The sequence below is a fragment of the Phalacrocorax aristotelis genome, chromosome 1, assembly GCF_949628215.1.
Source record: "Phalacrocorax aristotelis chromosome 1, bGulAri2.1, whole genome shotgun sequence".
NCBI classification, from domain to species: Eukaryota; Metazoa; Chordata; class Aves; order Suliformes; family Phalacrocoracidae; genus Phalacrocorax; species Phalacrocorax aristotelis.
The window spans coordinates 174,708,668-174,720,779 of NC_134276.1; positions in this window are offsets into that span (position 1 = coordinate 174,708,668).

Genomic DNA, 12,112 nt, shown 5'->3' on the forward strand with positions numbered 1-12,112 from the left:
ATTTTTTTCATTATTATTTGTATGGAAAATAGTTTACTAACTATGATTAGCTCTCCATCAGCACATGGCCTCTTCCTTTAAATAAACTGTTCAATGTCAGAAAAGTGAAACACATCAAATAATGCTCTGGCAAGACTCTTTCTCCATTGCATCATTAAAATTTTATATTCAGATGAAGCTTTTTGTGTGAAATAGCTGGGTGTGCTGATGTATCTTGATTTTTAAATATGTGACAAAACCAGGCATTACGTCACTCTCTGGGGTGGGTTCGTCCTTAGGAAAACAGGACAAAACAAGTGGAGCTGGTACATGCTGTGAGTGAGACTCTCACACCTGTGTGCCGTGCGGCACCGTGCTCCCTCCAGGAGTGCCGTCCCGCTGGAGCCAGCAAGAGACCCATCTGGGAGGAGGGGTCAGCACCCAGGCCAGACAAAGCAGTAACAGCAAAAAAATCACTCACAGACATTTGTGGCGGGTTATTTTGTTCATATGCATTAGGTACACATACCCTTACGGCAAAGGAAGGCTATTGTTTAAAATGATTCCCTTGTATCCACGGAAGAAAGAACCAAGTCTGACAGTGAGGAAAGACCTTTTCGAGAGAGCACTGCCATGAACCCTGGCAAGGGATCTTCTTTATGGCAAGGGCACTAGGCCAGGGTATATAATACGTCACACATCAGATTCTCTGATTTTGAATCAGCTCATGCAGACACAAATAAGTCAGAGCATCATGCAGCAATAATTGCTAGCTGAGGCACTAATTAGAACAAATTGCCCTTAGGGGGGAAATTAAAAACAAAAGGATACAGCTTCCCATGATCTTTGCACTGCTGAATCCATTTACAGCAGCGAGTTCTCTGTCACTGTGGGCAGGGGCAGCGGTGGGCTCTGAACCAGCACTGAAATCTAATGGCTCTCAGCAGGTGCCACAAGGCCACTCTTCAGGAGGGAGAGAATAAGGCAGGCTCAAAGACTTGTATTGTTTCTAGGATTTTATGGCTGGAGAGAAAAAAATTAAACCTTTAACTTTCTTATTCAGTATAGAGATGATAAACAACGTGCCATAATAACAGGACCTTCCCTGTGCAAGGAGCATACTGTAGTAAAGCAAGAAACATTGTTTGGTTTCTTATGTTCCTGGGAGCAACTTGTAAAAAAATATTTTTGCACATTCTACTTGTACCGTTTCCCACTGCTAAAATGATGATCACTGAGACCAACAAATTGCATCTTCTGCTGGCATGGTCCTAAGGTTCAGAAGTGCACAGGGTCTTGTGGGCCTAAACTGTTCTCTGGGAACTCTAGGCATATTCAGCCTGGTACATTTCCATTTCAGTGTTTCAAAATGTATTTAAATAATCTCACGGGCAGATTTTCTCCAGTGGATTTCCTGTGGACAGCATACACTGTGCCATTCTATTTTTCTGGGAATTAAATCTTTTTTTATGGCTTATTTTGCAGGTTCTTTCTTGAATATATGTAAGCTTGTAATGACAGTAGATAACTTAGCTGATGCTGAACTCCATAATACTGTACATATGCAGCAATAGGTTCCATCCTAGTCTGTTCATCCTACCCTGAACAGCAAAGAGTCATCTACTGAAGGCTGGTAGCGTCTGAAAGAGTGAGTTCAAGTAGCAGCAGTGTCAGGGACAGTGTATTTGAACTGTAAAGTACATCCATACTCATGGATCCACTGGTTTGGGAATTTATGGATCTTTTCCCTGGGAGGTTGAAAGGCACTCCTTTTTTTAGAGATGCTATATAAAGCAATGCTTCAACACTCCTCTGAAGTTAGAATTTAATATATTCTGTTTTTTCTGATGGCTGAGTATAGAGCTGTATGACTGAAAATCTCCTTAAATACCTATACCCCCCTCCCGAGATAGGAACAGCTCTGTGTATGTCACTTCTGCCAGATGTTTGTCCAACCATTTCTTAAAGGCTTCCTGTTATACAGCCTCCCTAGCAGTCCATTCTAGTCCTCTATTCGTGTTTGAAAACAATAGGTATTTTTCTAATATCTAAACTGAATTTTTCTTGTTGACTACCTCTTTTCTTATGCATTGGATTTATCTCCTCTTTAGCAACTTTTTATGTACTTAAGACTGTTACCATCAGCTTCTTACATCTTCTTAGGTTAACAGTGGCAACAGATTCAGTTTTCCCTCTAGACTATGATCTTTTGGAAATCTAAAATGATTTTGCTGCTGTAATTCCAATTCTCTAAGGGTACAAAACCTGAACACAGAGCTCTAGCTGAGGCTCTGCCTATGCTGAGGAGAACACGGCCATAGGTTTTATTTTGTGTTTATATATCTTAGTTTGCTATTTTCCTTTTTTCTGTAACAGCCAGGCGTTGTTCAGTCCCTAACTGAACATCATTTCTAGATATTTTCCTAGGAAATTGCCATCTAAACAGTTGTTCACCATTCATAAAACATAAATTGGTAAATAATCAATGTCTGAAATCGCTCCAGAGTGGATGGCAGCAAGGAGCCATTGACTTTTATGTCTCATTCCTGAACTGCAGGAAAAGACAATAATTAGAATCAAGTCAACAAGCATGTGGGCAAATATAGCAACTTTTTTTCAGAGGGAATTTCTACCTCAGAAGTCTTTTAGCATTTTCTGAAGGCCTTACTCAGTGTGTGTCCAGGAGGGGCTCTAATTTGCTACTGAAGGTATTAAAAACACTTCTCAAAAAAATCCTAAATAAACAAAACTCTTTATTCCCTTATGTTAAAAATAGGTTAAAAGGTAGGAAACAGTAATTAGAAATTAATGTCCAGGTTTTACAAGAGAGAGTTCACTAATAGTTTTCTGCAGGGATCTGTGCTAGGACTTCCGTCGTGGAATATATTTATACATGATCTTGAAAAGGGAAAAGAATAAGGTGACAAAGTTTGCTGACTAAAATTACTCAGGGTAGTAAAATAAAAACTATCTGCAAGAGTTGCAGAGGATCTAATGATACTGCGTTTTTGCACAATAAAATGGTAGATGGTGTTAATAAACGCAAAATGAGGCACAGGAGGAAATCCAGACAGTTGATATGCACCATGACTCAATATTATGGCCTAGTAATCTCTAGGGATCTTGGAGTTATATTAGATGGTTCTTTGAAAACATCAGCTCAGTGGCAGTCAAGCAAATGAGTGCAAAAAAGCAAACTGAGGAAAGCAAGCCAAAACCAAATAAAAAAAAAATGCTGCTCTGCTACAGTTTAAACTCATGGTATACCCACCTCTTGAATCATCCCTTTCTTCTACCTCAGGAAGAATATTTTAGAACTGGAACAGTTACATGCTGACCAAAAAGAGAGATGAAAGGTACGGCTCGGTTTCCATACAAGAAGAGATCAAAGAGTTGGGTTTGAAAAAAGATGCTGGGGGTGAATACAATAATGTATATAATTATGAGTGGTGTGGAGAAGGTGAGCAGAGATTTATTATTCATCATAATGGAAGAAAAAGGGGGACTCAAACCATGAGACAGAAAGAAGACAAAAGGACATACTTTTTCACACAATCTACAACAGGATGTTGTTGGTGCCAAAAGGTTAGGTAGATTTAAATAAAATTAGATGCATTTCTAGAAGAAAGAAGTCATTAAGGAAGAGGAGATAAAGGTATCGCCTCTTGCTCATGTAATCCTTGAGCCATGGAGTGCTGGGAAAATTAAGAATATACCAAGGACACATCATTATGTATTTGCCCTGTTTTTATATTCTTCCATAAACAACTGATTTGGCTGTTGTCAGAGACAGGATACTGGGCTAAGTGGAATCTTTAGTCTTACCCAACCTCGTTATTCCTCTTCTCTTATGTTCTTCTGATGAATTTATTTTCTGCTTCGCTGACTCAATCTTCAGTCTGCAGGGCCCATTACCTTGTTATAAAGGAAATTAGGTAGACAAATTATTCTTGACAATTCCTCAGGGGCTGCTACACTTTACTCCTTGCTTTGCTGTCCTCTCAGGATGCACAGAGACAGACTGAGATGTCTCTTATTTGGGCTTGCTTTTGCCAAAAACTCTTTTTTTCCTATGGCAAAACAAAATTAATTTTTACTTTAGATATGTAGGTTATGGCAATATGGACTATTCTATACTTTATTTTTTATTTTCAAGCCAGCAGGCTTTTCTTTGCTATAATTATTTTTTAACCTCTAGATGAAAAGTGCTAAATTACCACTTAAATAGTTGCTAAATTCAGTAAAGATAGATATGAAGCCTTAGCGTTTAGTGTCCTGGTTAGGTTGCCTATCGGAAAATAATGGTGTATCAGTCACAGTGGGATCTAAATAATATGGCTGAAAAGCCATATGAACAGTGTCTTTATACATTAATCACCAGAGAGAGGAACTGAATGTTGTCTGATCATTGCCATAATCACATTTGTTTCATACTGGCAAGGTAAAAAATTGAATTAATTGTTCTGCCTCTAATAGATATATTCTTTGTTTTACAAAAACAGTAAGATCTTTAGTGGCATCAGCTATGGCTTTTTGTATGTAAAAAAAGACACTGTAAAAAACTGTTGGAACACAACAAATTGGTGAAATTGGAAGCATGCACATGATCCACCTCTTAACTGTCTCAGATGCTTTGCATTTGTTCGTTATGCTAGTTGGTTACAACAGCATGAAATAAGTCATTAACTTTGATCGTGATGTACCAGAGCAGACTGTGGTGTTTGCTTCAGTAGAGGAAGGAAGTTACTAACACTGCTACTGCATCTTTTAATCCATCCTTTGACCTCCATTTCGCAGTTCAGTTGCAGCACGCTGAAAAATACTGCTCTCAGTAACTGTCCTAGCAGCTGCAGAATAGGCAAATTGGGAATCTCAAGACGTAGGGTAAACAGTGCAACAGTCATGGATTTAGTTCTGACTGAAGGGTGTTGTATGGGGATGCCAAGTCCCACACTGCAAGTACCAATCATACAACAAACTACTCCATTCACCAGTTACCTCTGACAATAGCTCAAATATATTTCTCATTCAAAGACAATGTTAGGTCTTCAAAGTCCTCCTGGTCACTGTTATTTAGATAGTTACAAGATATTTAGACATCTGTTACTGCTGTTTTAGATGAGGCATCGGTAACATTCTTAATTGGCTGGGTACAATTTGCTAATTTTCTTTCTCTTAATATGGCGATTCCACAGTTGCTAACAACACCTGGACTGACAAGGAATTTCAAAAAAGTCGTGGTCAATGAGAGTTTATTTAAAATCTTTGAATTATTTTTAATTCTCTGACTATCTAGTTAGATGTCTGTGCAGCCTTCTTGATACATTTTCACCAGGTCTATATGCTGTAGATGAGTATCTGGCATGACAACACACAGGTGAAACAAATGAAATCATAGGTGAAAATATTTTATTTTATTATTTATATTATTTTATTCTATGATGTTATTAATTTCTTTAAACATGATGTATTCCTAAGAATAAGTTAGTGAGTGAGATTCTGAGATGCTCCCACAAACAATAATGATTTTAGATGATTAACATCCCTTGCCACTTTTTTCCCAAAACTTGAAGTGCTGCAAAATGTCGTGACTAAGTCAAAATTCAGCAGGGGTTTTTTTAGAGGGGTTTGGTATGAGCACTGAACATTTTCTCCTCAGCCTGAATGGTGTAATTCAGATATAGTTCTGTAATAAAGGTGCAAGAGCAAATGCTGCTCGCCCTGTGCGCTGGGCTTGCTCCAGAATTGAACATAGCAAGGCCGAGTCTCTCCAGTGCTTGTTTCGTAGCTCACTCCACCCCTATTGAAGTCGCAGTGCAAATGTGAAGAAGATTCTTTCCTCATTACATTTCTGAATATTTTTCTTGTTTTCTCGGTATGTATGTGTAAATGCGTGTGGGAGCATCTGCATTTCCTGCATTCACAGTACCTTCAAAACAACCACATTTTCTGAGGTCACCAAAAAAGATCTAAGTGGCACTACTCTTCCTCACTCAATAGACTTCTGTGTCTCAAATCCACCCCTCACTGAGGACGATACATACATATTTTTACACTGTCTCTACGTTGTTCCAGGAGCTTTCTGCAATTCAGAGATGCCCAAGATCCAGCTCTGTGTGTTCACACTGTCCTCAGAGGCCTGAGTCTGGCCTGCTGAGCAATCCCACCTGATGCTGCAGCAGTCAGTGCACGTTGGGACCATCATAGCTGTCAACCTTAACCAACCTTTCTGTCCAGTAGTGACCACTGCAATGGCAGACGGGTGTTTGGAGGTGGCTGAGCCAAGCACAAGTAGAGCTTTACATTGCAGAAAAGAACATGCCTGAGTATAATTTAAAGCACGGGGCAGAGGTGATGGTTTCCTTCAAACATAATATATAGGTATCTCCGGGAGCACACCAGTAAGTGAGCAGTGTGGACCTATCGCTATGCTTAGCATTTGAGCTTGGCCTTAACGCTTTCTATTTAAGAGTATGGCTATAACCACCACTGATTTCAGTGGATCTTAACTGATCCTTGTATTTTTCAACACAGTTACTTTCTCCCTTCTTTCATTGTAGTTTTTTCTATATATTTCTTGCAAAGTTAAATGTGGAACTTGTTTATATCAACATTGTTATTAATGCCTCTTTTTTTGTGTGCCATTTAGCATATTATCACAACATAAATTACACATTTCTACATAAATACTAAGGTTTGCAGAAAACCACATAACTCATCAGGATATCCCTGATTCTGGGATGACCATTTTTCATGGTATAGCTTAGATAAAATTGAAAAGTTAAAGTCTTTTAATTCAAGAGCAAAAACTGGCTGAAGGGGAAAATAATGGATGTTTGTTCTGTAAGTTAGTGATTAAATTTAAAAGATTGAATTATAAAGTTAAATATCCTTAGAAGAATGTAATGAATCTCAGATGCTTTTGAAATTAAAAGAAAAAACCAACCCCAAAACCAACATTTGGACTGACCCAGAGCCCTTGCATCAATTCACTGTTGGGAGCTTGATTTGCCCGTTCATTTTAACTTGTTTGTTGTTCTAGTTTTACTGAGCTTACCTGAAGGTAGAACTATACAATATCAAAAGCAGAATTATCACTCTGTTTCTCTTTTGTTTGTGTCTGTTCTCTTAGTTGCTAGACAACACATAATTTTTTAGTTGATTTCCCATAATTTAAAAAATACCACTATAGTAGATAATATTAGAGAAAGCAAAATAACATGCTGTCTCTTTTGTCCTAATAATGGGAAGGTATTTGTCTGGATAAGGTCACAGTTGCTTCTCAGTATAAATTACTTAATTGTTTTCAGTAGGGCTATTGTGAACTCCGGGACTGGGCAATCTAATCTAAAGCAGAACTCTCCGTCTTTGAAAGAATGTTTCTGGGGATGATCTTTGCAGGATGTAGGGACTGCTAGGTCACCAGGGGCTGGACAGCTTGGGTTTTATTAATACTTTTTATGCTGTTTTTGAAGAGAACATGGATAATAATGAAACATCATTTTACTGACATTGTTTTCTACGACCAAGGTTGTCTTCACAATAACCAAACACACCAGCTGCAAGCAGTTTGTGAGATGTTTAATAACAGCCTGTTTTTTTTTTTTAAAAAAATGCTATTTAGGTTATCCATGAGGTAGCAAATATCAGTAAATTTATTAGGCATCAATACCAATGGTGCATTTGGACTAGATGACCTCTAAAGGTCCCTTCCAACCTAAACCATTCTATGTTTCTATAATTTTCAATGGAAATAAGGGGAGAGTGGCTCCTCATTAGTACCCACCTGCACATGTGTCTGATGCAGCTGGAACCGTGTTGCTGTGCACTCACAGGGCAGCTCCGTCTTCCCAGATAAAAATAAATTTCATTCCATCTAAGTCTGTATATGCCTTGAATATGGATGGACAAGCCTGTGTGCACAGCTTTGCAAAGAGCTCTCGCTCTGCATAAACACTCTCTCGCAAAGCCAAAGCTGGAGGCCCGTTCAGTCAAGATATGTACCGGTTTAACAACAAATTGTATTCAAGATGTTTTTTTAACTGACATAACTGTGGACAGTCTAACCCCTACTTTAATCTGGCTTGTCTCAACTAACAAGCCCACAACTTTTGTGGGAAAACAAGCCCTGGCCCTACCCAAATCTTGTGCTTCTGCGCAGAGTTTATAGAAAACTATGCAGCAGGCTGCATTAGTTACAGTGCAATCAAGGATTCACTGGGAGGGAAGAAAAGGACTTGCCCTTGTGTGAACTGTGCATAAGATGCCTTTAATTCCTTATGGGGGCTTTTGTGGTGACATAAACTGAGGGACTGCTGGAGACAGAATTACAACGTAAATTTATATAAGTTTTAGCAGCACATTTGAAATTGTTAATTAATCAATTTTTTAATATCCCTTTGATTAGCCAAATGTGTGCAACAGTTCTAAGATGGGCAAATGCCAATACTGCAAGAATAAATTTAGCATGCGCCACTATTGTAATAAGCAGTTATCCAAAACACAAGGCACAAGGGGAGTTGGATTTCAGGGTGGGTTGGTTGTTTGGGCTTTTTTCAGCTTTTCCTCTGGAAAGCTAGAGTAACCTTCTTGGGAGAAAAGAGGGCCTGCTTAGGAGCTTTTTCCAGGGCAAGAAGTACACATACACAAACCTACACCTGCAAACACACAAAGATGTATACCCTACGCTGTCTCAGCACCATTACACCCAGCTGCAGCAGAAGGCCTGTGGAACGGCCTCTCACTGGGCATGTAAGGAAAGCAGGAATATAAATAAATATTTGAATAAACATTCAAAGTCCCACTGCTTAGCACAGATTTTCAAGTAGCTTCCTTCCAAAGGCTTGTTGCATGTTTGCATTATGATGTTTGACTTTCTTTTCTTGTCTCTGTCTTGAATCATGTTCTGTCTTTTCCCTCTGCCTCAATTTATTTGGTCCTTACATCCCTCCAGCTTGAGGCTTTTTTTGTAAACATCATAGTAAACTTAAATGTGGGAGCAGCAATGGCTTCACTTTATTATGCTTTTGGTGCTCAGCAATACTAATATAAACATTTCTGGTTTTACATTTTTATCTCAATTGTTTAATCTTCCGTGTGTTTAAAATGGACATGAGCATGGCTGCAGTCCTTAGCAGGCAATCCCATTCCTTCACTGAGGATGCCTATTTTGTATAAAACATTTGATGTTAGAAAGGTTTGTTAGCATATACAACGAGACAGCTAGGATGCCATCTATGGTTTTTGCTGTAGCCGATTATCTTATACAGTAGCTACAACCTGATAAATGTTGTTTAAATGCCTCAAAGTGCATCTTTAGCATGGTACAAGGCATTTATGTATATGCAGCTCCTGTTATTATCAGTAGGATATACATCTGCTATGCACTTCACTCCTGGCATGATACACTAAGCATGGATTTATAGCTGCACTCTAAAAGAGCAAGGGTTTCTGCATAGGCACTGCTGAATATACACAAGATATCTTTTTTAACCATGTTCCACAGAAGAAAAGTTTGCTGATATCCTGTATATCTTGATGTAGAGCTTCAACAGCGAAAAAGGAATAATGTAGAGCTGAAAAGCCTCACCAACACTGAAAGGCTCTGGAAAGCTGCAGCAGCACATAAATAAAGAGCAGCCCACCGCTCTGTGCCAACTACTACTTAGTTGGGAAACTATGCAATGATTAAACAATGAAATTAAACACATAGGACCTGGTACATTTAAATATTTAAATGCCACTTTTCATAACAAATCATACTAATGCATAACTGTGAGTCTGACCTTGCTCCAGGACGGCCTATAATGCTGCAGGCGAGACAGCTAACTTCGTGCATTCCTGTACATCTTCAGTTAAGATCTGTGCTCTCACATAAAGGCAGGGCTACCTTCATGAGATATTTATTATGAAACATCCTTATTCATATAGATTTATCAGGGATATGACTGTCATTTTTAAGTGAAAGGAGTCTGTTTTTATATAAGCATAAATCTGAAGCAGATCCATTGACCTCAGTAGTGGTACAGGAAAATGCAAGTCTGGTTTCTTGATGGTTGTTACTTAAAAGATTCCCCATTTAATTTTAGCTACTACTTACATTACCTTTTTGAATAACTCCATAGCTTTCTTCAGTGAAGCTACCTCCCCCACTTCATCTGCCATTCAGGTAAACTTCATGGTGGAAGGGTCTACTCGGATGTCCTGCAGGAAAGAGAGTTACAGGTAGGAGGAAACCTCCAGCAGGAGGAAACTTCTGTAGCAGCCATATAACAAAGAAAAATATTGCTATGTGTTTTCAACAGAATTTTATACTCCAGAAGGGGAGGGTCTGTAGGAGTCCATTCAGTGGCATACTGAGCAGTAGTTCTCAATTTTTTTGTGACTTCATCTATGTCAGCAAGGAGATGATTATAATGGCTCACCCTGGTTTCCGTGTCAAAACTGTATTATAAGATGCATGTGAATATATTAAGAGATTTTCTAAAATTAATTTGCCTTGAAAGCAATTGCATGACTGTAACAGTATTGTGCAGTCATTGAGAGGGTAACTTGCTACCCTCTGTTTATGGCATGTCTACAGGGGAAAAAGAAGTGCCTTGTTAACAGCTAAGCTCACTTAACTAAGAGGTTAAAACAGCAAAAAACCCAAGGTAACTTGGGGTCTAACTCTCAATTCTAGCTCAAGTTCAAACCGTCATTTTCCACAGATCTTAACTCCAGGTGCCAAGCAGAGCTAAAACAGACTTGCACTGTCACTGTCTTAGCCAGGGCTTTGTGTAGCAGAAGGGGGTGGGAAACAGCTCAGTCTGCGACTATGCTGCTCTAAAGGTCACTCTGCCTTGCACAGGCAGCCTGCAGCAATGTGAATTCCTGAGTCAAGATGGTCAGGAAATGTTCTTTAGCTGAAACTACCTCTGAAACCATGTTTAAAAAAAATACCGATAAAAATGGATCATTCTTACAGAAGACTCATCATGGGGGCATTTTCACTTGGAGGGATTTTATACTGATGGAAGTTTTTAACCAGCTTTAATCCTAAAAACATAGTATTTGTGGAACAGACAAGCAATGGCCCTTGGGGATTATTATTGTAGCTCCACCCCGACACCTGCACATCTTCTGTTTGTTCAGGTTTTCCCTCAGGGAAAACATTTGCCCTTACATGCAAACCTAAGAGCTTAAAAGGATTTTCTTTCACAGATGTTCTGCCTCACAATTCCAACTCCTATTTTTGAAATCTGTCAAAGTATATACTAAGTGTATGCTAAGACCCACTGGCACATCCAGCTTCAGCCCCATCATTCATTCTTTTTCAGTTATTCTTGTGGAGTGCTTGTGTGTATGTATATCTAGCCATCCATCCATCCACTCGTCCACCCACCCATCCATCCATCCATCCATCCTATCTGCCTGTCTGTGTCTTTTCCCTTTCATACAAAACATACATAGATTGAACAATCTTTTCACATCAACATGAAAAAAATTGTCCACATAGGTGCTTAACATGGCTTTAGAGATGGTTAAGATAGAATCAATTTTCATTCATAAATGACTGGTATGTGTTATACAAAAATTCTTTAGGGCCTTCCTATAATATGAAAGGCAAGTTCTTTTTAGCCACCAATACAAGCAGCTTTTTATTCCTTTTGTTTCTTGAACTCTGTCTGTCTAATCATGTACCAAAACATTGCTCTACCCATTCAGCAATTAATTTATTTTCTGGCTTGTGATTTAAAAATAGCAACAACTTCTTTGCCTTTACCCATATCCACTATAAAATTGATTTATTCCCTTTGATTATTTCTGATTTATTTATCCATTTCGCCAGTTCTTAACAGGGGGCTAAGAGCAACATGCTAGCTTTAACCTTTTAAAAAGCTGTTCTTGTAATGGTGCAGAAAAAGAAAGGTCAGACTTAGTCCATAAAGAGCAGCGTTAAGTACTACATCATGGAGATCACACGATGGCACTGGAAGTGGAGGCAGGGCTGTTGGGCAGCAAAAGTGGTGGGGGCATGTGTCAGTGTGGCTCAGGCTGTGGCCCTCTTGCCCCTAGGCTGACAGGCCATGTTCAAATCTCATTTTCTGATGCTGTGGACAGAAGTCTGAAGAATTAGTGGCTTCATTTTGCA